The sequence below is a fragment of the Vicugna pacos genome, chromosome 5 (assembly GCF_048564905.1).
Source record: "Vicugna pacos chromosome 5, VicPac4, whole genome shotgun sequence".
Lineage (NCBI taxonomy): Eukaryota > Metazoa > Chordata > Mammalia > Artiodactyla > Camelidae > Vicugna > Vicugna pacos.
The window spans coordinates 44,870,388-44,897,444 of NC_132991.1; the positions used below are offsets into that span (position 1 = coordinate 44,870,388).

The following is a 27,057-nucleotide window of genomic DNA, read 5'->3' on the forward strand; positions in this document are numbered from 1 at the left end:
TGATTCATTTATACATATATATATTCCTTTTTGTATTCTTTTTCATTATATGCCATTACAAGCTGTTGAATATAGCTCCCTGTGCTATACAGTAGGAACTTGTTATCTGTTTTATATAGAGTCGTTAGTATCTGCAAATCCTGAATTCCCAATTTATCCCTTCCCCCACCAACCCCAATAACCATACGTTTGTTTTTTATGTCTGTGAGTCAGTCTCTGTTTTGTAAATAAGTTCATTTGTGTCCTTGTTTTTTTTTTTAAAGATTCCACATTTAAGTGATATCATATGGTATTTTTCCTTCTCTTTTTGGCTTAGGTCACTTAGTATGACAATCTGAAGGTCCATCTATGTTGCTGCAAATGACATTATTTTATTCTTTTTTATGGCTGAATAGTATTCCATTGTGTATATATGTATATATATATATATATATATATACCCCACAACTTCTTTATCCAGTCATCTGTCGATGGACATTTAGGTTGCTTCTGTGTTTTGGCTATTGTAAATAGTGTTGCTATGAACATTGGGGTGCATGTATCTTTTCGAATTAGAGTTTCCTCCAGATATATGCCCAAGAGTGGAATTGCTGGATCATAGGGTAAGTCTGTTTTCAGTTTTTTAAGGACTCTCCATGCTATTTTCCATAATGGCTGCACCAAACTACATTCCTACCAAAAGTAGAGAAGAGTTCCGTTTTCTCCGTATGCTCTCCAGCATTTATTGTTTGTAGACTTTTTAATGGTGGAACATTCCTTCACACTATACAGAAAAATAAACTCAAAATAGCTTAAAGACTTAATTAAGACATAAGGTAAGACACCATAAACCTCCTACAAGAAAACATAGGCAAAACATTCTTTGATATAAATTGTAGCAATGTTCTCCTAGGGCAGTCTACCAAGGTGATAGGAATAAAGGCAAAAATAAACAAATAGGATCTAATTAAACTTATAAGCTTTTGCACAGCAACAGAAACCATAAAGAAAACAAGAATACAATCTATTAAAAAAAAGAAGACAAGTGAACTTAAATATAAAACAGAAACAGACTCATAGACATGGAATACAAACTTGTGGTTGCCAGCGGGGAGGGGAGTGGGAAGGGATAGACTGGGAGTTCGAACTTTGTAGATACTGACAGGTATATATAGAATAGATAAACAAGTTTATACTGTAAAGCATAGGGAAATATATACAAGATCTTGTGGTAGCTCACGGTGAAAAACAATGTGACAGTGAATATATATATGTTCACATGTGACTGAAAAATTGGGCTCTACACTGAAAATTGACACAACATTGTAAACTGACTATAGCTCAATAAAAAAAACTTAAAAAAAGAAAAAGAAGACAACCTATGGAATGGGAGAAAATAATTGCAAATGATGCAACTGACAAGGGCTTAATTTCCAGAGTCCCAGCTGCATAGGGATGGACAGCTAGCCCTTTGGGGAAGCTGTGTCCCAGCAGCCTTATTGACCAACAGGGGCAGAGCTGTTAAGATTCTGTCCTTAGAAGGAGGGTGACTCTTGGTCCCAAACCTTAAATCTTCCTTTATTTGGCTCTAATGCATCTTTCAGATCTGGAATCTCTAGCTGCTCAAGGTGAATGAAAAGTTCTCACCTATGAACAGGAACTGTTGTTTCAGTTCTCACTGAACTTCACTTACTTAGAAATAATTTTCCAAGTACAAAGACTAGCCACCCCTTGAAAACCAGAAGCATACCCACAATGACCAGTGGGTGCACAGGCCTGGGCTTGAAGGCAGGAAGTCATCAGAGCACAACAGGATGGTGCCTTTCCCCAGGACACTGATGGTGGTGAGCATTTTTAAGGTGACCCAATGACATTCAGTTATTATTTGTAGACTCAGTGGGGAGGGCTTGTGGGCTGTGTGGAAGCCCTGGGTAGTCAGACAGCACTGGCTTTGTTTGAGCAAAGATGACTATGCACTGGGTGGTAGGAGGGAGCGCCCCTCCCCAGGACTCCAGCTGCTTGCCCAGAGGAAGGGTTTCCTCTTGCTGGTGCCTTAAATATGGGTTATAGGAGCTGTAGTTGCACCTTCTTAGAATGTTCAGCAAGTGCTTAGCAGTCCTTGGTATTTCTGAGCCACAGCTGCCCTGAAAAGAAACTAAAAATTCATCTTCTTTCCTAGATCAGTCTCTACCTACATTAAAAGCCCTCAAACCCCGAAATTGGGCCCATCTGCACCTTCTGAACATGCTGGACATGGCTCTATGTATCACTTACCATCTATGAATTATCTACTCACATGTCCGTTCCCCTTCCTTGACGCCACGTCTTAACTCGTATTTGTAAGTTCCAGTATCTAGCACCCAGGAGGTGCTCAATCTGTATTTCATGGATCTATTTTTGGAGTCTGTCTTTGAAAGTTCATTTTAAAACATTCCACAAAATGGTGATTCCTTGGAAAATTTTTCATGTCAGGCAAGACTCATGGGGATACTTCTTGGGATTGCTTATTTTTGAGTCTTCGAATGCCGAATGGGGAGCGGGGTCTCTCGGGCATCAGGGACACTCAGTGCCTCAGATGGGGTTTGTTACTATTATTCTACATAATGATTGTCAGGATGAAAATCTCTTGCCTGTCTGACATGCCGATTTAAAGCCCTTTCAATTTTCTTATCACCTATTATGATGTACTGATCTCTAAGGCATGATCTATGGCATAGTTTTAAATCCTTTAAAAGCCAGATAACCTTTGTGACTTATTTGAAAGCCTTATTTTTATAATTAAGTGCCATTTTTCATTTATTCAGCGCACAGTTACAGCATATCCGTTATGTGCTAGGCACCATATAAGGCACTGAATATACAGAGATGGAGAGTCACAATTTCTGCTCAGATTAGAGGCATTGATAGAAAGTCAAGAGGGCTATACTGAAAATGTTATTAAAGGCTGGGGGAGTAATGGGCAGGAGTGCTTGATGCTGCCTGGAGAGAAGTGGGGGGAGGTGTCAGACCAAGATGATGATGACATTGGTGGTGAGGATGAGGACCATGATGGTGGTGATACTGTCAGGAATGCACAGCGCTCACCACATGGCAGGCTTGGTTCTGTGTGCTTTGCACATGTTAACTCCCGTCATCCTCGCAACCACCCTGTGATGTAGGGGCTCGTATTATTTCCATTGTACAGATGAGAAAATTGAGACATGCAGAGATTAAGTAAATTGCCCAAGATTACATCAGGAAGTGGTGGAGATTTTCTACTATTTCTTGGGCTTCTTGGACCAAATAGCAACAATAATACTGGCAAAGGATAGAATCTTCTGCTAATGCCAAAACCTGCTTTCCTTGGCCCCCCTGCTGAGATGCAGCCCATGTATTTCTTGGGCCAGCCCTTGAGCTTGGCAGTACATCAAGAGCCTTCCTGTCCAGCTGGTAAGCCTGGTTTGTGGCCCTGGCTCCAGTACCAGCCCACTATGGATAAAGGGTCATGGTTAAGATACTGGATTTCAAATCAGACAGCTTTGGGCTAGACCTCTGGTCCTGTTGGTTCTCAGCTATTGACCTCGGAGCCTTAGATTCCCCGCCTATAAAAAGGGGCTAATAGTCGCACCCATGCCTCTAGGGCCACACGTGTCAGCTCCTTCTTGCTCACCCCAGCCCCTCACATAAGATGAGGCCCCCAGTCCACACAGATGCTGAAAAAGAGCCAACCCAGAAGCCTGTGGAGTTCCCCAGCCTGGTTGGAGCCATTGTTCTGCGCCAGAGGGCGGAGAGATGCCTTCTGACAGGGAGGGGCCAAGGCCTTCATTGCCCTCAGAGACTTCCCTTGCCTGGCTGTAAGCTTTCCCAGTGGCTGAAGTGAATGCAGTCGAAAGGAACTACTTCATGGACACAACAGCCATGATGGGCTGGAGGACTGGAAGTGGGCTTCGCCCGGGGTCATGTCCCTAGGGTACACCACAGAGAAACCTTGGGGCCCACAGCATGCTCTCTGTTTACTCAGGGGTTTCCTCACTGCACCCGCTGAGGAAACAGCTTTGTAAGGAAAGGGAAAACATGTGGTTTAGGGAAGGGACTCAGTGGGCCCCGCCGACTCCAAGTGGCTGCCTACAAATCGCCTCCAGCTTCAGCGCCAAGAAGGGGGCACAGAGTACTGTGCAGTCCTGCCTGCGCAGGCTTAGGGCCACCGCTTCTCAGAGGCCGCCCTTGGGGCCACCACCTCCAGGGCACACCTGGTACCTTTTAGGGATGGCCACCAGCTCTTCCAAGCCTTCCAGGCTCCTTAAGAAATTTCTGAAAGGAAGAAATGCGCCTGTTTGTGACAGATCTGCTTCTTCACTCACGTTAGTCACCTCACCCCTGTCCTTGGAGGAAAGGGTTTTTAAAGCATAAAGTACATTAAAATTATACTGCGAAAGGTTATAATAGTAGAAGAGGGAGGTTTGTCTAATGAGGGCTCCACCTGGAAGAATTCAGGCAGCTCCTCCAGAATGAAGGCAGGCTCCAGAGGCCCCATGGCTCTTGGCCTGGGTGATGCTGGGGTGGGGCAGTGGGTGGTGCGGGCAGAGGGTAGAAGGAAGAGGGGGGCACTGAGGAGGCAGGAACTTAGTCACAGTCAGAGTTTGACTCTGTAGGGTTTGCACGGTGACTTGGCTGGAAGTAAATAGATGCTTTACTGGACTCTCAGCTACAAGAAACATTGGATTCTTTCTGGAATTGGACCGTGGTTTTAGGGGAGGAGAAAACAGCACAGCCGACTTTAATTTAATGGCCAGTACCTCCTGTGTGCCGGCACCACGCTTCCAGCTGAGGAGAGACCTGACGGACCTGTGGGTGCTGGGGGCGGGAGTGCAGGCACTTGTCCAGGAGACAGTTCCCACGGTAATGATCATGGACAGCAGCAATGCATCGACTGGAGGACGTGCCAGAGCCCTTTGGGAGTGGTGATCAAGGAGGGCATCGCGGAAGAGGCGGCAGGGCTTCCCCTCCTTGAGATGGCAGGGCAGAAACAGGAATGGGACTGGGAGCAGTGCCAGGGACATAGCATTCCAGAGCTGGCTTTTCAACCTGCCTGGAGTAAGGTCTTTGAGGAAAAACTTTTCCCTGCCTTGGGATCCTCCTTCCCACCAGGCATTACTAGCCCCAGTCAGTCAGTACCCAGGATTGAAGGGCCTGGCCAGTCTGGGTTTGAGGGGTCAGAGAGTTCTCCGGTCTCTGGGCTCTTTGGCATGCTGGCAGAGACGCTCCGATTATACTAATACGCTGGGAAATAAGGGTAACTGAGGGAGACCCTGGCAGAAGCTCAGAAAGATTTTGCTGGAGGGAGGAATAGACACAGGCGGCAGCCACTGCCAGTGCAGAGCCTCGGCCCAGACTGGGGAGAGTTCTAGCTGAGCGGAGAGCAGGGGGCTGCAGAGCACACAGGCGCCGGACTGGGCTTGAGCAGGGGCCCCGCTCCCAGGGGCGCTGCTGGTCCAGGCATGGCTTCAGGATGCCCGGAAATAGCTCCAGCTCTGATGTTCAGGTCTGCAGACTCCCTGGTCACTCCTCCAGGGACTTCCACCAGATACAACTCCGTATGACCTGGACTGTTCGACCTGGGGTCAACCCCACACCCCACCCTACCTTGTTTATCTGACCCTCCTTCCCATGGGCACATCAAACCTCCTAGAAACGTGTTTGCTTTTTTCTCCCCCGCTTTGTAACTATTTCAAAAATGTTCTCCTTTTTGTTTTCACCTTCAAGAATTTTATGGGAAAGAAAAATCGCAGAATGGTTGGTGCAAATGATGAGAAAAGCAGGATTGGGTGGGTAGTTACAATGTCAGGGGATTTGGAAGAAGAAATACCTTTTCCCCTCATCACTGTACCCAGTAGAGAAACAGTTGCAGCCATTCTGAGAAATGTGAGTGATGCAGAGGGTTTTATGGGTCTTGGTAGCAAAGCGCATTCATTTACAAGAAGATTTTAAACATAAATCAAGAATTATACTCAGCCATTCTGAAACCAGGGAAAGGTGTCAGGAGTTGATCTTAGACTGTCGCAGCCAGCGTTTGCTGCAGTGCCCATGTGTGCGAGGCATCTGGATGTGAGCTGAGAACGCTCCATCTGCAGCCTCCAGGGGAGGGGTCCAGAGAGGAGAGTTTTCAAGTTGAACAGTGGTCCTTACAATTCAGTGCTTTATCCTGCTTTAGTAAGACCAGTACTGTCATCTTCTCTCACACCGTAGACCGTTTAGAATTTACAAAATTCACTTTTAGAACGTCATTTACTGTGTGCTTTGGTAACACATTACTCCATTCGCAGGTTTCTTTGTTTTTGAGATCTGAGCGTGTTTAACTCAGACTCTCAGTTTTAAGACCTTTGATACTGAGCAGGTTTGTTTTTTATTTCGAACTGGGAAAGTCTTAATAATAAAATCTTTTCCTTCCCTTTCACTTCCCTTCCTTCCTTCCCTCCCGCTCTCCCTCCTTCCTTCCTGTATCGTTATTATTATTTTGTCAAAGTTAAGCCCTCTCAGTGCAAAATTTTCAGCAAAATAGGTACATTTTCCCCTGCTGAATTGCGCTGGGAAGATGCATATCTTGATCCTGCCTCTACTTTTCAAACGCTCTTGGCAGCTACCATAGTTCAGGTCCTTATCATCTCTCCCTTTTATTACTGTAATTATATAACTGCTTTTCTTATCTCCATGCTTATTCCCCTTCCTATTCACCAACCACACAGTTGTCAAACTGAACTTTGAAAGTACAGGTCTAAGAAAGTCGATGACACACAGGCAAGGATATGTGGAAGTGAGCCATCTCAGAGGTGCTGTGGGTATGAATAATGGGCGCACCTCTTTGAAGGGCGAGGGGGTCACGTCTATCAGAGGTACAAGAACAGACACTGACTCAGAGTTCCACTTGCAGGAGTTTATCCTATAGATATCCTTGCACATGCAAAGATGTATGTGTGAGAGTTTCAATTATGGAATTGTTCACAATGACAAGATACTGGAAACAGATTAAAAGACCATCGGGAGGAGGTATTGAAGCGAATGATGGCAACTGCATGATGGAGTTTGTAAGGGCCATTTGCGGGTTCCTCACCTGGAATCCACTCTCTTTTGCCCCTGCTAATGACTGGCTGATGTTGACCCCACTCCCATCTCTAGGGGTGGACCCAGGGGTGGAAGCCAGTCAGTCTATCATGTTTCCCTGGCCTTAGGACTGTTTCATGGAAAGTAAAATCTTGTCCAATCCAGAATGAGCCAGAATAAATAGGAGTCTTGGAACAGCTGCAGGTGAAGGCAAAGCCTGGGTTTCCGGGGTCCTAAAGATGGACCCTGAGGCAGGAGCTAACCCTAAGAAGTGTGGCTGGAGGATGGAGCCCACCGATGTCAAGTGGGCTGATGTGCTGAAACTGGGTGAGCTCCCTTTAGGTTTTGGCTCTTGTTTCTGCTGGTTTGAGATAAATTGTCTTTAACTTGCAACTGTAAGGATTGTAGGTGCTAAAGAATGCCAAACAGCCATCAAAGAAAATGAGGTAGTTCTACTTTTGCCCAGGTGGAATTATCTCTGTGATACTTTGTAACAGGAAGGTGTTGTACAATGAATATAAAATATATTTCTTATATATAAATAAAAGGCTGTGAGAATGAGTGTGTACTTCTACGTGTGTGTGTATGTCATGTGTATCAACAGTCTCGGCTAGCCCATGCAGTGCCTTTGAACAAATTAGGGATAGATACCCCCTCTGCTATATGTAGCCCTATGCTGGGGAGCAGCTTGGCAAGCAAGTGTGCAACGGACTTGTCCCCCGGGTTGAGTGGCTTTGTACAGTATACGACCTGCACAACAGTATACCATGGCCCTTTGTACGTATGCTTGTCTGTGATCTTTCTGGTATAGGATATAGGCAAAACTAGAAAGAGGTTGCTTCTGAGAAAGGAAGACTTGGAGTTTTGTGGTAGTGGGTGGAAAGGAGGCTTGTCCTTCTGTACTACACTTGGGGAGTGTTTGAATTTTGCTACCATGTACACAATTGCTTTTCAAAACTAGTCCACTTAAATAAACAAGTAGGAAAGCAAAGAAAAACATAGACTTGATCTGAGTTACTCTCTTGCTTAAAAAAAAAGCTCTGATGAAGGAGAAATTCCAGATCCTTTAGCATGTCATGCCAAAGTTACAACTTCATCTCACATGGCCTGCTCTTTGGCCCCCTGGCCTTTGCACAAGCTCTTCTCTCTGCTCTTGTCTAGGCCCCACCCAGGGCACTACCACCATTCTCCAGGACCTTCCTTCCTGGGTATGCCCACAGTGCCTGGTAACTTTCCCTTTCTTGCTGCTGACCACGTTTTATTGTAATTATTTGCTTTTACTGATGCCACCCACCTGCTATTCCATGAGTGAGCTCTTTAAGGGACCTGTGTCTCCCTGGACCTAGGACAGTCAGTGTTTGTGACGTGGTGGGCAGAGTTACCTCATAGCTGTTCCATGAACAATAGTGTGTTGGTTCAGATTCCAGTTGTCTTTTTACTAAACTCTTCATCCCTTTCAGATTTCTTTTCTCCTGTGGCTGCAAATTCTTATCTGTTCTTTGTCTCCCTGCCCAGTAGCAATTAGCCAGGTTGTAGCAGAGCTTAAGTTCCCAGCTCAGACCAGATTGCATTTCCTCACTCTCAAGAGCTCAGGGGAGTCCTCTTTCCCTTCACCCAGGATGCATCTGAGATTCACTGCAGGTCCAGTGACCTGCTCTTTATTGGCCTTGACATGCCCAGTCTGTCATAAAGTGTTCATCCAGTTCAGAAAATTCTAGAAGCTGGGGAGAACTGAAGAGAGAGAAGAAAATTTTGCAGAAATATAGTCAGTCTCTTGGATGTCTGTCCCATCCAGCAGTCTGTTTCCTTGGGAAGCCAGGTGAGCTGGAGACATGTACAAGACCTATTCCCAGGGAGCCATCAATCCTGATAAATAATTACCCAGCCCAGGGGAAATCTGTCATCTACATGGAAAATCAGTGAGGTAGAGTGTTTCCAGGAAAGCAATGCAGTGAGGCAATGGCTTCTCCTCATTCATACGGAGAAGCTGGCCGGGCTTGCTCTGGGAGGAGCTGACCCAACACAGGGCCTGCCACTGCTGGGGCATCGTCAGGGCTCAGGAAGGACCTGGCTGGGTGTTGGCTGGCTAGTGATGCATAAGGGAGATGATGAGTCATCAATCCCATTGCTGGGTCCACGTTCAAGTGCGATGACTGGTTGAGGGTGATAGCTTTTGGGGGCTAGGAAAGATGCAGCATCCAGGGTGTTGGACAACAGATTCAGGGCTGTTGCCAGCCTAACAGTGTCTTTATGAATTAGGAAAAAAGTGCTCCCTTTGGGCTGACCCAGCTCCACACTAGGGCACAAGGCTTGTAAGTTGGAGGCGCCTCTGTCCAATGACAGAGTGCTCATTACTGTGGGTGGGCACGGCCCCATGCCAGGCGCCTAGATCTCACTTCCCACTGCCTTCCCAGCTGGGGGCCTTGTGCAGCACGCGAACCACATGACCTTGCTGGTGTCCTGGAGGGCATTTAGAAGGGAGAGGTGAGAGAACAGTGAATTGATTACTTAGGGCTGTTTTTCTCCAAGGGTGGAACTCCCTATCAGAATCAGCTAAAGGGACTTGATGAGAATGCATATTCCTGGGACCCACCTCAGAACAACTGAATTCAGCTCTCTGAAGAGCAGGGCCCAGCAGTCTAGATATTCAGCCAGTGCCCTGGAGGATTCTAGTGCCCACCAGAGCTTGAGAACTGCTGGGTTAGCAACTGCTCTGTCAGAAGTCCTTGGGATCTGCATCTCTGGGAATCTGGAACCAGCTGACTGGGCAGAGCAGAAACAGACCGTGCGTGCTCTGAGCTCTGCCGGGTCACCTCCTCGTGTGTCCTTGAGGTCTTCCTGAAGGCTGCTTCTCTGGGGTTTGGCGCTGATGTCATTTGTTTTTTCTGGCACCACTGCTTTGCTGTTTCTAAAAAGCACTTTTTAAAGTATCAGCTTTTAGGATAAAAACTCCAGGAATCTAGAAACAAAGAGTGGGTCGGACTCAGATCTTTCCACACTTGTCCTTCCTCCTTGGCCTCAGGCTCCTTTCCTGCCTTCTGGTCCTGTGGTGGAGAATGTTTCAGGCTGAGCCAGTTCCAGGACGTCTCCTGGAAACACCAGGTTTCCATTTTGGTTTCACCCTTATATGAAGGTTAAATGACATTGTCCTCAATTCCAAGGGGCTGATCAGTTTGCTTTGTTGAGCTGGTATTTCTGTCGTTTGAGTAATGCTTGAAATATGAATGTGATGGGCTCATAATCTGGCTACCTTTCTTTTATTGAGGGAGTTTCACTAGAACAGGATTTTAGCTGAGCCCACACATGCTTCCTTCCACTGGCTATTACAGACACCCATCGCTCTGGGCCACAGAGAGGCACCCGCACACTCAGCCTCCCTCCTTGGGGAACGGAGTCATTCATAGACATATTGATGAAATGTTGGTATCCCCTCAAAATTATATGTTAAACCCTATACCCCAATGTGATGGTATTTGGAGGTGGGGCCTTTGGGAGGTGATCAAGTCATGAGGGTGGAGCCTTCATGCATGAGATAAAAGAGGCCCCAGAGAACTCCTTTATCCCTCCTGCCATGTGAGGAGGACACAGGGAGAAGACGACATCTGTGAACCAGGAAGCTGGCCGTCACCAGACACTGAATCTGTACCTCTCTTGATCTTGGACCTCCCGGCCTCCAGAGCTGTGAGAAGTATATATTTGTTGTTTAAGCCACCCAGTCTGTGATATTTTTGTTTTAGCAGCCCCAACGTACTAAGACTGAATTCACATTGTTGCCCTTGTGCTGAGCACAGTGCAAGACACCCTCACGTGAGGGGTTGAGACTGTCCTGCTCCAAGGAGTTTAATCGAGACCTGCATTGTCCCATGTGGTAGCCACCAGCTTTATGTGGCTGTTGAGCACTTGGAATGTCCGAATGGAGATGTGCTGTTAGTGTAAAGTACACACATGATTTCAAAGCTTTGTAGGGAAAAAAAGTGTGTATAAATTATCTCATTAACAATCATTTTATATTGATTACATTTTGAAATCATAATATTTTGGATCTCTTAGGTTAACTAAGACTTTTTATTAAAATTAATTTCACCTGTTTTTTTTTAACTTTTTTGAATGAGGCTGCCAGAAAATTAAAAATTACACGTATGGCTTGCATTATATTATTACTGGACTCTGCTGCTCTAGATGGTGAAAAAAACAAGTAATTGATGATCATAAGGCAATATGATTACTGCTGGGGAGGGGCAGGGCGAGCTAAGAACAGTTTGAAAGAGCCCTGACTCAGCCTGGGGAGCAGCTAGGGGAAGGCTTCTAGGAGGAGGTGATACCTAGTTAAGACTCAAAAGCTGAGTGGGAGCGAGGTGCAGGGTGAGATGGTGACAGGCGTTGGAGGTGACAGGGCAGTGCATCTGGGGAGCTGTGAGCAGTTCAGCAAGGCTGTGGTTGAGTGTAGGGGAGAAGTGGGGAGAAACAGGCTGGAGTGGGAGGGAGGGGTCAGCATGTGGGGAGGGGGCACTCTGCTCCTTTCTGCAAGGGAGAGCTATGGCCTCCTTTTTCTGGAAATGGAAAGGGAGGTGTTAGAGATGAGTGGGTATTTAGTTTTCTCTCCACCTAGTGTGGGCAGTGGAGGTGGAGGAGACGCTCAGCAGTGCGGCAGGTTGTAGGAAACTGCTGAAATTTTTGCCCCTTTGCCAAGTGTGGAACTGATGCATCAGAGCAACTCTTATCAGTGAGATTATACATACAAAAGGGCTTTGTGCATGTAACGCCCCTGTGTAAATATGAGTCTGTTATGTTTAATTGGACCTTGATCTTACCATCAGAATATTGAAATTATAAATTCTATCTTTAGGAAAGTTGAAATATTTGTTTCAGATTTTAGCCTGTTTTGTTTTAGAGGAGGTGATTTTCAATATCAGCAATCTTAATAAGGATAATAATAATGATCATCCTTTTTAAAGCAAGAGAATCTGAAGAGAGTAACAACTTTGATATGGAAGGTTCAGAATTTTATAGGAACAGCACAGCCCAGGTCATAACCAAGAATATTGCACCATTTTCCCTTCTTGTAGGATGCAGTACGTCCTGAAGTGAAAGGCCGAATATTTATACATCAAAAAATCATCAGAATGCCTCTGTTCTTGCACACTGCATCTTCACTCAGATGCCTGCTGTCATCGCAATTCCAACGGAGCAGTCAGCTAAATGCTCGGTGTGGGATGTTCAGGGAGTCTCACTTCTGCGTGTAGTGTGGCTTGGCTCTGAACACGCAGTGAAACTGTTAGCATCCAAGGGTATGCTTGTTATGAAGCTTTTGCTTTGCCCATTGTTTTCCTTGCTTGGGCTTTCTCTAGGGATGGAGGAAAGGCAGACTTTGTCCAGAGCAGTTTTCCACAGATAAATATCCTTTGACCCCTAGAAGGCTCAGAATTGGATTACTTCCTCCTAAGAAAAGAGATTCTCTGAAGAAAGGGGATGATTTTTTGACATTCATCCATTCATTCTTTCCATTTATTGAGCACCTACTATGTGCCAGGAGCTGTACTAGTCACAGAGAACAAATAAATACAAAAGGAGCCCTTGCTTGGATTGAGCTGATAATCAGAGGCAGACATATAATCAATAAATCTGCTCCGACGTAGTTTAATGTTACTAAAGGTAGATACACCAAGCTCTAAAGGCCTATGAAGGGAGGAAGGCATTCAAGTTCTGTTTGGATTGGGGTGGAAAGGGCAGGAGAGCCCTTATGTAGGAGGTGATGTTGAAACTGGGCCTTGAAGCATGATCAGCCTAAGGGAAGAGGATACCCGGGTGCTGGGAAAGTACATGGTGGGCTGATGAGTGAGTCACACAAAGGAGAGAGTATTGAGATGGGACAGGTGGGGACAGGAAGAACCAGGAAGAACCAGGTATGGTACCCACAGGTGTGTGGATTTCTTCTAGGAGAGTTTCCAGGTAGAGAGTGACAAGGTCTGTTTTAGAAAGAGCTCCAGCAGTGGGGAAGCCTAGCTTGGAGAAGGAAGGACTGCTTAACAGCCCGGAGACTGGTGAGTTGGAGAACTACAACTGTCTACAACTCCTTTTCTTCTCTCTGGAAAATGTCCAGCCGGCTCCTGGACCTTAGGCAAAGGCAATTTTGTCTTACAGCAGAAGCAGCCTCGGGCTCCTTACACAGGGAGCCCATGGGCCGTATGTCATGGGGATTCAGACAGATGGATTTCCCCCTTGGCCCACATTCCTGGCTTAGAGAGAACCTTAGTCACTAGGTGGGGATGGTGCAGTGGGCGCAGTGTCCGGCTACTGAGGCAGGTTTGGCTGGCTGGTGGTTTGAGGGCCTGGCTCTGGCCTGGTGCCTACGTCTCCAGGGCTGGCAGGGAGGCAGGACCCTCTCCACTGGGTGATGCTGGGCCTGCAGGACTGCTGCAGAGTGGCAGGAACCCTGGTGAAATGTGAAATTTCCGTTGGCCGCCTGCCAGTGTTCCCGCTGCAGGCTGACACTCCACCCTGAGGCAGGATGCCCTGCCCTGTGGAGCGGCTGGGAGTGATAAATACATTTGTTTTTGAATTAGAGCCTTTCCTGGCACTGGGGGGAAATGTAGCTGTGGCCGCCTGGCCTCGCTGCTCCCTGGGCCTCCTCACAGCCTACTCTCTGGCACAATCCAGAGCCGGAGGTAATGATTACACTGGCTTGCCCCAGCCCAAACCTCCAAGGTCGGGGCGCTGAGATGAAGGGCCCTCAGACGGATTATCAACATCAAAGGTACCCTAATCACACCACTCCAGGTAATCAAAGCCCAGCACGGCCTGTCCCGTCATTCCCCTTCCTCTGGCAATTCGCTCTCAATCCTATGAGTGGTGGTGAGATCGCCCCTGGAGGGAGGCTGGGCACTTGCCTTTCCTCACAGCAGTGTTTATTTCACTCTTCACCTGCTTAGCAAAGTTGAGCTATCAAGTGCATTTTGAAGAATGCTTCAGAGGCTTCCGTGAACCCCAAACCCCAGGGGCAGCCTGGATAGTAGAACTGCCCTTGGTAGGAGCAGACTGGCCAGGAGAGGTGGGCCGGCGAATAGGGGCGGAGCTCCTCCGGCTGCTCCGCAGGGCAGCTGGCCCCTTAATTGTGAGCATCCTGGTGTAGCGCACCCATAGACAGCTACACATACACCTGTATGTGCCAAGTGTACTTACTGTGTGCACAAAGAACAGCAGTTGTCATTTAAGCTGCATTATATAATGATAACTAGGTATTTGTCTGGATAGCCAATTCTCCTTGGTTGATATGTTTTTGGCTAATTTCTTAGGAGAGAGACTTCCAGTATTGAAAATCATTTTGCTCTTCATTGTTCCAAGCTGGTAAGGTATATTATCTTTTGATAAAAAAAAAAACCCAAAAATCCAAAAGTCAACCCTTCATTTTCTAAGTCACAGTTGTTCTGTTTGAGTGTAACTTAAAGAGGACCTGAGGGCCACAGAGCTGCTGAATCAAACAACAGTGTAACACTGCAGTTAAGAATGCTCAGTCAGAAGACACTCCCACTAGGTCAGACCCTCCGAAAGCTGTGTGATCTTGGACAAGTTACTCTGTCTGAAGTTCAATTTCTTCACCTGTGTAAGGGAGACACAAATGTTACCTACCTCATAAGGCCATTGTGAGGACTAAAAGGAAACCTAGGTCAAGGTACTGATATTGACACATATACTAAGCATGGAAATACAGACAGGTACAAAGTGCTACTGAACTCAGGAGTATTCATTGGGTAGTCAGGGAAGGCTTCACAGAAGAGGCAATGTTTAGCCAAGCACTGAAGGATGATTAGGAGTTCATCAGGTAAACAAAGATGGGGAAGAACATTCTGAACAGTGCCAGCAGCTTGTACAGAGAGAGGCAGGAAAGAGTGTGGCCCAATCAGAGAATAGGAGTTATTTATTAAAAGATTAAAAAAAATGAATAAAATCCTGCCTCTCATAGAATTATAAACTGAGCATCTGTCAAAGGTTTTATTGAACTCATTAATTAATGAGGAAACCAGAAAGATGTTACAAATGGTTCAAAGGAAAATTCAAAGAATATTCATCTGTAAGTGATGAGAAATGATGAAAAGAATTTATGAATAGATACGAAACCGGTCAATATCCGCAGGGCAATAATATACTGCATCTCCAGGGATACAATTTGCACTTCTGTGGCCAAGAATCATTTGCATCCCTTTCACTAGTGTATAACTTACAGAAGTAAAATAATTCAAAACCAAGGGAAGACGGAGGACAACCAAGTGCACCAAGTAGGGTGTCCTGGACAGGACACCCAGTAATCTACTTTTGGCCTATTAAAAAAATTTCACATTTTTCCTGACAGTGTGGGTTAGTTTTATTGGACAGCCATAGGGAAAGGCAGGGAGTGGATGAGGGGAGATGAGGCCTGAAGTGTAGGCAGGGACCAGATCACAAAGAGCCTAGACCGTCATGCCAGGGAGTCTGAATTTTACTCTGCAGCCCTCAGGGTGCAGGACGCACTGTGGGGGACTGAGGCTGGAAGACAGACCCCAGGGAGAAGTGAAGAGGTCCTGAACCAAGGGGGTGAGCACAGAGATAGAGGCGTGGGATTGAACTGGATACAGAATAAAGGGACATCTGGGGTGACAGGTTTCTGGAGAACAGAGGGATGTGGTGAAATAACTTGAAGTGGCTTTGAGGGAAACCTTATGCATGTGCACCCAAGGGGGATGTGTTCTCACATCAACAGGCCCTCACTGTGTCCGTTGAAATGTGGACCTTCCACTCTGACCTGACTTTTCTGTTAAAGAGAAGACATTTTCAAACAGATATCTTTCTTGGCAGAGAATGAATGCCTTGATTTTTCTCTCTGGATTTTCTAAATACACTGATTCCCAAGATACAGTTTGGAGAATTCTTATAAATCAGTTTCTCTCCCTAACCCATTTGGATCCCTTGATTCCATCATGTAAATGGGTGTTCATTTTGCTCGTTTCCCTCTGATTGCCCCTGTAACTGTACCACCCTACACCCCTCCATTCTCCATCTTTTCTGCCCTGTCCTGAGGAAAGGCTGACTTCCCCAAATCATATCACTTGGCTCCCTTGTCCTCCAGCTTCTGGCTGGCTTTGGTGCCCACAGAGTGTGATGAGAGAGAGGGTGGAATATTTATTTCTCTGGCCCCCTCCCTGCTTTGGCAGGTTCTGGCACTGCTGCGTGCCTCTGTAACATCAGCTGTTCCCTGGCCTCAGCTCTCCACCAGGGTCTCCAACACCTTCTCCTTCCTTGGCCCCTCCAGGCCTAGGAGAGTGTTAGGGGTTGAATTGTGTCCCTCCAAAATCCCTGTGTTGAAGTCTTGCCCCCAGAACCTCAGAATGTAACCTTCTTTGGACTAGGGATCGTTGCAGATATAGTTAGTTAAGATGAGGCCATACTGGAGAAGGATGGGCCCCTAATCCTGTACGGTGAGTGCCCTTATGAAAAGGGGAGATCAGAACAGAGACATGCACACAGAGAGAATGCCACGTGAAGACTGGACTTATGCTGCTACAAGCCAGGAACTACCAGAATCAAGGAGAGAGGCCGGAATGGATTCTTCGCTAGAGCCTTCAAAGGAAGCGGGCCCTGCTAACACCTTGATTTCAGTCATCTGGATGCCAGATCGGTGAGATAATAAATTGTGGGTGTTTAAACCACCTAGTCTGAGTTAACCTTTGTTGTCAACCTTAGCAAACGAATGCACGGTGGTGAGAGTTTTCTACTGTGGTTTGTTCCTTAACCCCACTCACACCTCCAAAAAAACTATCCTTTTGTTAAAAAGTCGCTTTGGAACTCCCAGTTGGGTGTGCCATCTGTTTCTGGCCAGGACGTCACTATAGATTCACTGTTGTGCAGTGCGGTTAGTCCCCCTTTTCCTTTCGGTCTTCTCTATGAGGAATGTTGTGTTCCTGGTCTTTTATGCGCCTCCGAGTTGTTTTGCACTGGAGCCATTGTTTGGGGTAACCTCCGGAGTGTTACTGTGGAGGGCAGTCTGCATTTTCTTAGCCTTTGTTTCTGCAAAGGGCAGTGCAGAGGAAGAAGTGGTGGCAGGAAACACGCACGACTTTCTCAGTGTTTTACAGGATGGCGGAACTCTTGAATGTTAATGCCGACATTCTGGATGACTTGCTTGGCATTCTAGGCCCTCATTTCCATATTGGGATCACATCCATGTAGGGGTCTTCACCTTAAACTCCAGGAAGAGCAATATTAGACCCAAATAGACACACTTGTTTGTGTCCAGCCTCAGTGCAGTAGAAGGCTTGCTGTGTGCCGTGGAGAGCTGCATCCCGCCTGCCCCTGCACTTGCAGACACAAATCTCTCTTTATCCCGACAGCCGTCTCCCCGCTTCTTCTTGCATGTCTCTGAACAAAGGTTAGCCTGTATTCTTTGGCTGGGTGTCCGTATTTCTCCTCTTACCAGCACAATGAAAAGATCTCTTCTTAGCCCAGTAGTCTTATTTGTTTTCTCCAGTCAAGACAAGACACATCACCAGTTATTACCAGGGGTGATAAAGCGACACTTAAGCAAGACCATCCAGATGGCAGATGTCCTTACTGTTAATTTTCTCAGACTTGAAATATGAGCATCTGCTCTTTTAAATGTGAGTGGCACTTATGTATTTAAAAGTTTGTTCGCTGTATCCCCTTCTAGAATTTTCTCTTCACAGAATGTTGTGCCCAGCAGGTGGATCTGTGGTGCTCTGAGAATCCTCACAGCAGTTCAGTAATAAAGTTTACAATAATAGACTTCTTTCTTATTGTTACTTAATCTTTCTGAGTAACTTTCAAAGTAGTTCTACTCATAAAAATTCCCTGGCCTATCAGAGTCGTGTTGATCCTGCCCCAACTTACCAGCCACCTTTTTGCTGGCCAGTGTGTTCCCTGACATGTAGACAGTAAACAGGTAAATATTTATATTTTAACATTTTTCCCCTTTATTCTTGGCAGGTGACTCTGGCTTTCATTTCGTGGAGTGTTATAAAACTTTTTTTTAAAAAAAACATAGGTGGTATGTAGATTTGACACACATTTCTGAAGGTAGAATGACCAAAAAGGACAGGAAATTCTGGTTTTCGAAAATTGCAAATGTTTCCTCACCCAGCAAATAGATGTAATCCCCCACAAGATTTCAGTGCAATCCTAATAAAGGTGGAATAGGAAGAAAAGTCAGAAGTTTTCCCCTTTTCTTAGCCTTAAGGGGTCTTGGGGCCTGAACACGTGGGCCAGTCCCCGTGGCTGTGGCTGAGCCGCTGAAGCTGAACTCCACACTCACAGAGACCCCCCTCCCTCCGCTTGGGGCCCCGTCAGGGTGCCCTTCACAGGCCAGCAGCGTGTGTGGGAGGGACTCGCTCTGTCTGTAAAGACAGTACCTCCTTGGAGAGCTGAGGCTGTGCCCCGAATGAGCCTGAGCTCGTTTGCACAGGGAATGGAGAGAGCCAGAAGGACAGAAGTCCGGGGGCTGTTCCTTCTGGGAGTTGTAAGGGAGAAACCACCTGATGCCTCTCTCATAGCTTCTGGTGGCTGCCGGCAATCCTTGGTGTTCCGTGGCTTATAGAGGTATTGCTCCAATCTCTGCCTCTGCCTTCACAAGGACTTCTCTTTTGTGTGTTGGTCTAAATTTCCCTCTTCTTACAAGGACAACAGTCATTGGATTAGGACCCACCCTAATCCAGGGTGACCTCATCTTAACTTGATAACGTCTGCAGAGACCCTATTTCCAAATAAGGTCACATGCACAGGTTCTGGGGTTAAGACCCCAGCATGTATTTCCGGGGAGACACAGTTCTGCCCAGTGCACATGCTAACTGGGAGCCACAGCGTCTCAGAACTGAAGATGTTGCTCAGGCATTGCCCCTGTGGCTGAAAGTCAAAACCTGGCTCTCCACTCTGCCTGTGTTGGGTGCTGATGGCGCCCAAGCTGAGTTTCCTTATCAGCAGGATGTTATAACAGCAGTGCCCACCCTGGGAATGCTCATGAGGATTAAGTGGGATGATTCTTGGGGAACAGCGCCTAGCACAGAGCAAGCCCCAATAAATGTTACATAACCTTATCTGACCTCCATATATATCCAGTCAGCCTCCCATAAACAAGTAAGTGTCACAAAGAATCCTTGACAATAAAAAATGACACTTTCTGGTCTGGAAAATACAAGTAAGCTTTTAAGGAATCAAGAATAAGTGCTTTATGTATGGTTACATTTTGATTTGAAAGAATGATGCTTTTGATGGTTATACAACACTGTGGTTTCTTGTATAAACTGTCAGAATAATATCTCATATTTGAACAAGGCTTCTCAGTTTTTGAAATGTTTTCATTTGATTCTCACACAAGCCCTGAGAAACTGGCTGGGTAGGTATTGATAATCCCGTTTTACAGATAAGGAAACAGACAAGGATTAAGTGATTTGCTTTAGATCAGTGAGTGCAACAGAGAGGGCTGGCTGCCCGACCAATGTGTATTCCCTCCTCTTCCTTGGAAACGAGACCCCTGTATTGTTCAGACAGTGATATGTCCAGCTAAAAAAGAACATTCCCAGACTCTTTTGCGAACAGGCCTGGCCAGTGACATGTAAGCAGCAGTGGGGAATGAGGGAGCTTCCAAAACAATCCTTTAAAGGAGGCCAATTCATCTGGCAGGGGCCCTTTTGCAACTAAAGCAGGGGGTATGTGTATGTCCGTGTGTGTGTGTTTTCATCTAAACCCAGGACTAATTGTTAACATGGAAGTCCCTAATCAGGAATCCACACCACAGGTACATTTGGAGGGCCCTCATCAGAAGTCCACTTTCCAAAGGTGGCAGAGGTCAAACCACCTGCATCTTGACTAGGGGGTGTGTTAATGAGCACTAGGATTTGCACAGATGAACTGTGGACTGGCTAGAAATATTGTAGACCCCTGTACCCTTGCATTCCTGTGGCATTAGAGTGAGCTTCACCTGATGAGCCCTCCTGGAGAGGCGCTGGGACGTGTGCTTTGTGGAGTTTTGTGCCCTGATGTGTCCCAGAGGCTTCGGCCACTTGTGCAGCTGGAAGCTGAACTGATCCTGCTGGGGAGAGCTGTCGCCTCTGCCCTCCAGTGAACCTCCCACGCGGGTGTTGTCAGCTGCTGCTTCTCTGGGTTTCTATGAACAGGTGGTCTGCTGTTTTTGTGCCTGCTTATGTGTAAATGTTTGTATGTGTGGCAGAATTCTGAAAGAGATCTGACTTCATTTGGACACCCTCCTCACAGGGAGGTGGCTGGGGGGAGAACTGTGGCACTCACACACCGCTAGCCAGTGGGGTTGCCGTTAGCTCCTGAAAAGAGCCTGATGAACCTGACCCGCCAGGTTGACTTAGGTCAATGTCAGTGCCTGGGCAGAACGAGCGGCGGTTGCACTGGGTATGGTTACTTGGAGCAGATGGAGACACTGGCCCCAGCAGTGCCAACCAGCTCCTTTTTCCTGCAAAGCTGGAACTGAGACTGAAAAATACTGGTCTCAGGCTCTGTTTATTTCTGACATTGGGGTAACGGACCAGGCATGGTGAGGAGGCCGTGTGGATGGACAGGCGAGAGAGGAGGTCTGCCAAGGGAACGCACCACGCAGAGGCAGGTGTGGGAGACCACGCGGCCCCCCAGGGTGAGGATGGGAAAGGGCAGGGCTGCAGCAAGCCTCCTGGCTTCCCACGGGCTTGCTCGTTCTGCGCTTCAGCTCCTTGGGAATATCTGGCTGATTTCTTGCCCTGAGGTTCCACGATGTACCTCTGTATCTTTATGATAAATTACTCTTTATTATTGCTTAAGTGTTTGAAGTGCTTTCTGTTACTTCAACCAAAAGAACCTCGATGCAATTCAATATCATGCTGGAATGTATATAAATACCTTCTTAAAAGCTTTGTAAATCTGTAGACTCTATTAATATCCATTCCTCCCAACCCCATTAACATCATCTTGATAAAAGACACACACACACACTCATGCTCATGCTCCGTTCAACTACCTGATTACAGCTTCCCACATGCCTAGATGTCTTAGCTGCACATTTATTTCTGACTCCATAATTCATGTAAGCAGGTTTGAGGCAGACTGAATAAACCAATGAACAGAAAAAAATAGGGCTAAAGTTTTCTTTGAGGTGAATCCCCCTTCTTAGAAGCAAATTTAGTTCAAGGACGAATTTGCCGCTGACCTCATGGCACAGCTCCGGGGCTGAATCCAGTCCTTCATCACACAAAGCACAGGAAGTGTCACGTGTTAAGAATGGTTGCATTGATTGAGTCGTTCCATTTCTCGAGCCCACCATGTGCTCCGCTCTGCACCAGCTGCCATGAATCCAAAGGTGAGTGTGGTTCCACCCGAGCGTAAGTCACCCCTGCGGTGATTTCCTGACTCTAGAAGTGCTACCTTCATTTCCCAGTTATCTTCTCTGGTTTCCTTTCCCGATTTCCCCATGCCTCTCTCACACCACGGGGACAGAGTCTGTACCTCCAGGTTCTCACTCTTTCACTCTTTCTTTCTAGAAGTTTTCTTTTCTTTTGGCCTCCTTGAATTGGGGAATGATAACTCTTTTGATTCTTTCCCCAAATATGTCGCCCATCGGGAAATGGTGTTACCTCAAACAGACCAGACACATTCTCACTTGGGACCTTCACCCCGGCTGTTCCCTCTGCTGGGAAATCTCTTGCCCAGAAACGCCCCCCACCCCCACCCACTGGGCTCATTCCCTCACCTCTTTCAAGTCTTTGTACAAACATCACCTCTCCTGACCACTGGCCTCAGCACCCCAGCCCCCTTTACCCTGAACTTCTTTTTCCCACATCACTCCTCAACTTCCAACACACTGTATCATTTACTTTGTTGTTGTTGTTGTTGTTGTTGTTTTTAATGCTTATTGCTAGAATGTAAGCTCCCCAAGGGCAGGGGGTCTTTGTTTTGCTCATGCTGTACCCCAAAGGCCTAGTACAGTGCCTGGCATACAGCAGGCCCACACTGAACATTTGCCGAGTGCCCCAGTGAGTGGTGATGTGGAGCGAGTCCATTTGGGTGGGACACAAAGGCGGACAATTGTCCTTTTAGTCAGGTGTTTGCATCTAAACTCACTCAGGTGACCCTAGCGAGGGCAGCACTCAGATCAGAGAGTGCAGAGGTTAGCTGGTGCTAGTTTTGTCAAGTTAAAGGAAGATTCTGTGCACAAAGCAGTTGACATCCCCAGGCGGAAAATATGCACCTCTGTGACATGATTTATGAGAGACCACGTTGATGGAAATATTGATGGGGAGTATTCTTGACTGTGTGTTATGTTTGGGTACGTAGTTATTCATCCAGTATTTTATGTCCCAGCTTTCTTTCCTCTTGATGTAATTGGCTGTTAGGTTTATGTTAAGCATTATTGTTGCTAAGAGAAAAGCATTTAAAAAGAAAAAAAAAAGTTGGGCTGTGATGGGGAGAACACAGAAGATTAGGTTGTGCTGTAGACACGAGATGCTTACAAACATGTGTTCTGGGCAGCGTGGTAGAGTGGAGGGAGCTAATTCTGAGTTGGAAGGTCCAGGTCATGTCTTGGCCTGATCTCTTCCTCGGAGTCTTGGGTAAATAATTTCATCTTGTTTGGGCTTGCCTAGATCATCTGTACAAGAAGGGGATTGAACCAGGTAAACCTTAGGATCTGCTGTAGCTCCTAAGGGCTGTGATGTGGGGTGTGCCGGGCACTGTGCTATCTTTTGTGGCTGATAGAAGAGTGGAGACAATCCCAAGCCCTCAGGGGGGTCAGTGTTCAACAGGTGATATGTGCAAATCTTATTTAGTTTGTAAGGAGGCAAAAATACCACAGGGAAACATTTCACTGTCTTGAGTGATTATTGATTTTAAAGCGCATCAGGAAGTATGAAGCTATTTTAAGTTGTAAAGTGAGGAAGTTGATCATCTAAGTAAAGAAAGGTCATCTAAAGTAAAGGTAGAGTAAGGACACAAAGGGGAATAGAATGTTTCCTCCTGCAATGGACTGGCTGTGTGTGTCCCCCAGATTCATATGTTAAATCCTAACCACCATTGTGATAGTGCTTGGAGGTGGGGCCTTGGGGGTGATTAGGTCATAGGGTGGAGCCCCCATGAATGGGATGAGTGTCCTTATAAAAGAGACCTCAGCGAGCTCGCTCACTCCCCTTTGCCCCATGTGAGGACACAATAAAAAGTGTGCAGTGTGGAAGAGGGCCCTCCCTGGACCTGGCTGACACCCTGATCTCAGACTTCCAGCCTCCAGAACTCTGAGAAATTCCTCTTCTTTATGAGCCACCCAGTCTATGGTATTTTGTTACAGCTGCCCAAATGGACTGACACCTCCACAGTTATGAACTTTAATTTTCCCTCCTTCCGTATTCCTAAAGGTAATCAGGTACAACCCTTGTTTTGTTTTTTTCCACAAGTCGCCATGTTTAACTTTTTAAACTGAAGAATCAACCATTTAATGGAAAAATCTGGATTTCACATGGAAGATGAAACATAATAAGGGAAGAATAAGGTCACAGGGCACCAGGCAAGTAGCCCCCCATATCCCCAACCCAGAGGGTCAGGGCCACCTTTTTGTAGAACTCATCTGAATAATAGATGTACTGTCTGGCTACCTCACTTGGTTATTATGAATATTACTTTTAACACAATAGGCACTTATAATTCCTTGTTAATGGTAGTTTATAAGGGCACTGTCCCATTCATTTCATATCCCATTTTATAAGGCCACTAAATCCATTCATGAGGGCACCATCCTTTGTTTTACCCCCCGAATTTTAGTACACAAAAGCCCTCTCCATCCCCAATTTTCACACGAGGAAATGAGGTCCAGGGAGGTGAATCAGTTAACCTAAGGGCTCACATCTGTTCCTGGCAGATCCAAGGTTAGAATCTTCTACCTTAATGAGCCCAGGGCACTCCAGTGGGCTCCAGGGACTATAGGCAAGCAGATTTCTGCAGAGCAAATGTGGTATCTAAATAGAAAGAAAGGGCTTTTGGTTAAACTTGGCAGACTGAAGACGTTCTCTTCCAAAACCCCAACTGGAAATTCCAATAGAGAAAAATTAAGAAGTTATAAATAAACAAAAATAGGTGCACTGAAAGGGGAGCTACACAGATTTCAAAATGACCACACAGTTACGGCAGATGGAAAGCAGAGGGAGAGGTGGTAACTGGTTTAGGCTGCAGGGTGGCATTCCAAGGAGGAGGGAGCTATGCTCCCACCCCCAGCAGAACCAGGAAAGGCAGAGGTCCTGTGGCACTACGTGTGCAGGAGGCAGGGAGGAGTTGAGAAACTGAATACAAGGAATTGCTTGGAAGTCTGGGTTTAGATCCCCAAGTGTCCATCCCTACCTGTGCAATCAGACAGTGCCTCCCTCTCCCCTTCCTCTGCTGCCTGCTTGCATAAGGCTGGAAGTTTTTCTCTATGGGTGTTAAACTGAAGAGTCTGAACATAGCCACATTACCCATAGTGCAGGGCAGGAATGAGGTTTGGGGTTGATACCAAGGGAAAACAAAAGGCAGTACTGACAATGATGGAACAGTGGTAATATGGCCACGCAGCCGCTGCTTCTGCTGGCAGCCCGGTGTCATCCTTTCCAGCAGGAGGGCAGGGGTTCTGCCCAGGGGAACTGAGTCACTGCAGAGACCTGCAGAGAATGCCATTTGAAGTCCCACCCCGAAAAAGCTGGCTCACCACCCAGTCTCCATCAATGAAATTCACCAGCCAACAAGTGCTGCCCACACACCTCAAAGCAAACCCACGAATCAGGTTTCTGGATCTTAGACTTCAATGTGAATGAACATCCAGGCATCACCTGATTCTGGAGGGAAGCCTCCCAGATGAAAGAGTCCAGAATCATTCAAGGAGGGAAAAGATTTAGGAGGAAACAGAAACAATGCAGGGGAATAGAATAAAACTTTGCAAACACACACACAAAAAACATATTTAATATACTTTGGGAGATAAGAAGTAATGCTGCCCCCATTCATCAGAAGCAGGATGCTTTAATTCAGGAATGATCAAAGGACAAGAAAGAAATTCTTTCAGAAATTAAAAATAGAAGAGCTAAAAAAAGAACATGTGGCAGATAAAGTGGGGAAATCTCCCAGAAAGATGAACAAAAAGATAAAGATGCCCATGAAGGAAAAAATGATAAGAAAAGTAAAGAAGCTGGTCCAGGAAGGCCAACCTTCACCCAATAGGAATTCCAGAAAGAGAGTAAAGAAAACGGAGGCGAAAGAATTGGCAAAGAAAGAATAGCAGAAGTTTTCCCTGTGAATCTGGAAAGAGCCACATGATGTTACACCACTTGGAAATTTCGAATCCTGTGAATAAAGAAAACAGGTTCTGTTCAAAGGAACAAGAGTTGGAATGGCCTGGGGCTCCTCAGTAACGACATTGGATGGCGGAAGACAAAGGAAGTAAAATTTTAGTTCGTTTCTGTCCTCAGTGGTAACGATATCTAATAATGTGAACGTGCACTGTTGATTTAACCAAGAATTATGATTTATCTATATTGGGAGAGAGGGAAGGAAAAAATAGGGAGGCAGATGTGAGAGTCTTCTAATGTGATAGGAAGCCAATAAATGATGTCCCAAATGGGTAAATCAGTAGCAGTGTAAGCTTGCTATTTAGAAATCTGGGGGAAAATGTAAGATACAACGAAAAAGGACAGGTTGGGGAGGGGAGCAGGAGACTGTCTTTTTCATCATAAGACTTGTGTGATTAAACTTTGTAAAGCTACTTGCATACACTAGGTGCTAAAATCCATGGGAGGACCTTGAAAAAAGATCCTATTCCCTTTTTTCCATTCCTGATCTGGTTGCTTTGCCTTCTTGGAGGAGGAGCCTGACCTTGGTTACCTCCTAACCCCTTCAGTGTTAGGGGATCTGGATTCCCCTTGCTTGGGGGTACAGGGACTTGTCTCATGGGCCAGTTCCCACATAATGTAGGAGGAAAAGAAGTTTCCACTGTGGCTTTGTCCCTGAGTTCACATGGACATGAAATACATGAAAGTTGTTCTTTGTCTTCATGGCAATATTTATGCAAAGTTGTTTTCCTTCTTGGTATGGTATCTTTCTGCAGGGCTTGTCAGGCCCAGAATGGACTCAGGTGGTGAATAATGGCTGAATTCCCCAGTCCCTCCTCCTGGGGACCCCACCCTGAGCCTGAACCCAGCAGTGGCTTCATGGGCCTGTCTGTTACCTAATGGGGTAAAGCCAGCCTCGCCTTTGATGTCCTACAGGTTAGAAGAATTTTCTTTCTTGGCATTAACATGAATTTGGGTTTGCAAAAATCAACACAGGACAATTATATCGTGAAGATATGGAAATAAATCCTTGAAAAAGTTGGAGTGAGAGGAGAAAGCTAGATTAGGCAACACATGATTATAGTTCATCACCGAATTTTTTCCCCTAAGCTCTGAAAGCCACCACCTCCACCCCACCCCTTTAGATTTTAATAGAATCCTTAAAAGTGCTACAGATCAGGGAAAAGTAAGAACTAAAATATATGCTGTAGATCCTTACCTCTTTGGGGTTTGTGTTCTCACACCTTGGGGTGGCTCCTTCCTATAAATCACAAATTCCTGGAGTGCCTTACCAAAGGGGCGGCTTCCCTGGACCATTTGGTGGGGAGGGCAGCAGCGCATGCGCACTGCTGGTGGGTGGAGAGGAGGATGCTGCCGGCCGTGGCTGCCAAAGATCGGTGACCCTCAGGAAAAAGCAATGAGCCTGCAGACCTCCTGGCAGCAGCAGTGGCAGTGGGAGGAGCCATCGTCCAGGACGCAGTGCTTCCTTCCCCACAGGCTTCCTTTTCTTCTCTTCAGGGCTTGAGGCCCATTTTCACCTACCAGGTGAAGGAGCCCCTACAAGTGAACGCCCCAGACTGCACTGCCCAGAAGTAGCCCAACTCCACTGCACATGCTCCTTTTTCTATTTTCTCTCTCTCTCCATCTGTCTCCCTCCCCACCCCCTTTCCATCTCTCTCCC

The 27,057-nt window shown here is 46.4% G+C and overlaps 2 long non-coding RNA genes across 2 annotated transcripts in view; one reads left to right on the top strand and one right to left on the bottom strand.

Annotated features, from left to right (window-relative positions):
- The window catches only part of LOC140696393 (uncharacterized), a 167,048-nt gene that overhangs the window by 129,857 nt on the left and 10,134 nt on the right, over positions 1 to 27,057 (top strand). The window lies entirely within an intron of this gene.
- LOC140696392 (uncharacterized) lies at positions 23,728 to 26,873 on the bottom strand. The gene is made up of 2 exons (XR_012072660.1): positions 26,596 to 26,873; positions 23,728 to 24,038 (listed from the first exon to the last, which is right to left on the bottom strand). It is a non-coding gene; the product is annotated as an uncharacterized lncRNA (long non-coding RNA).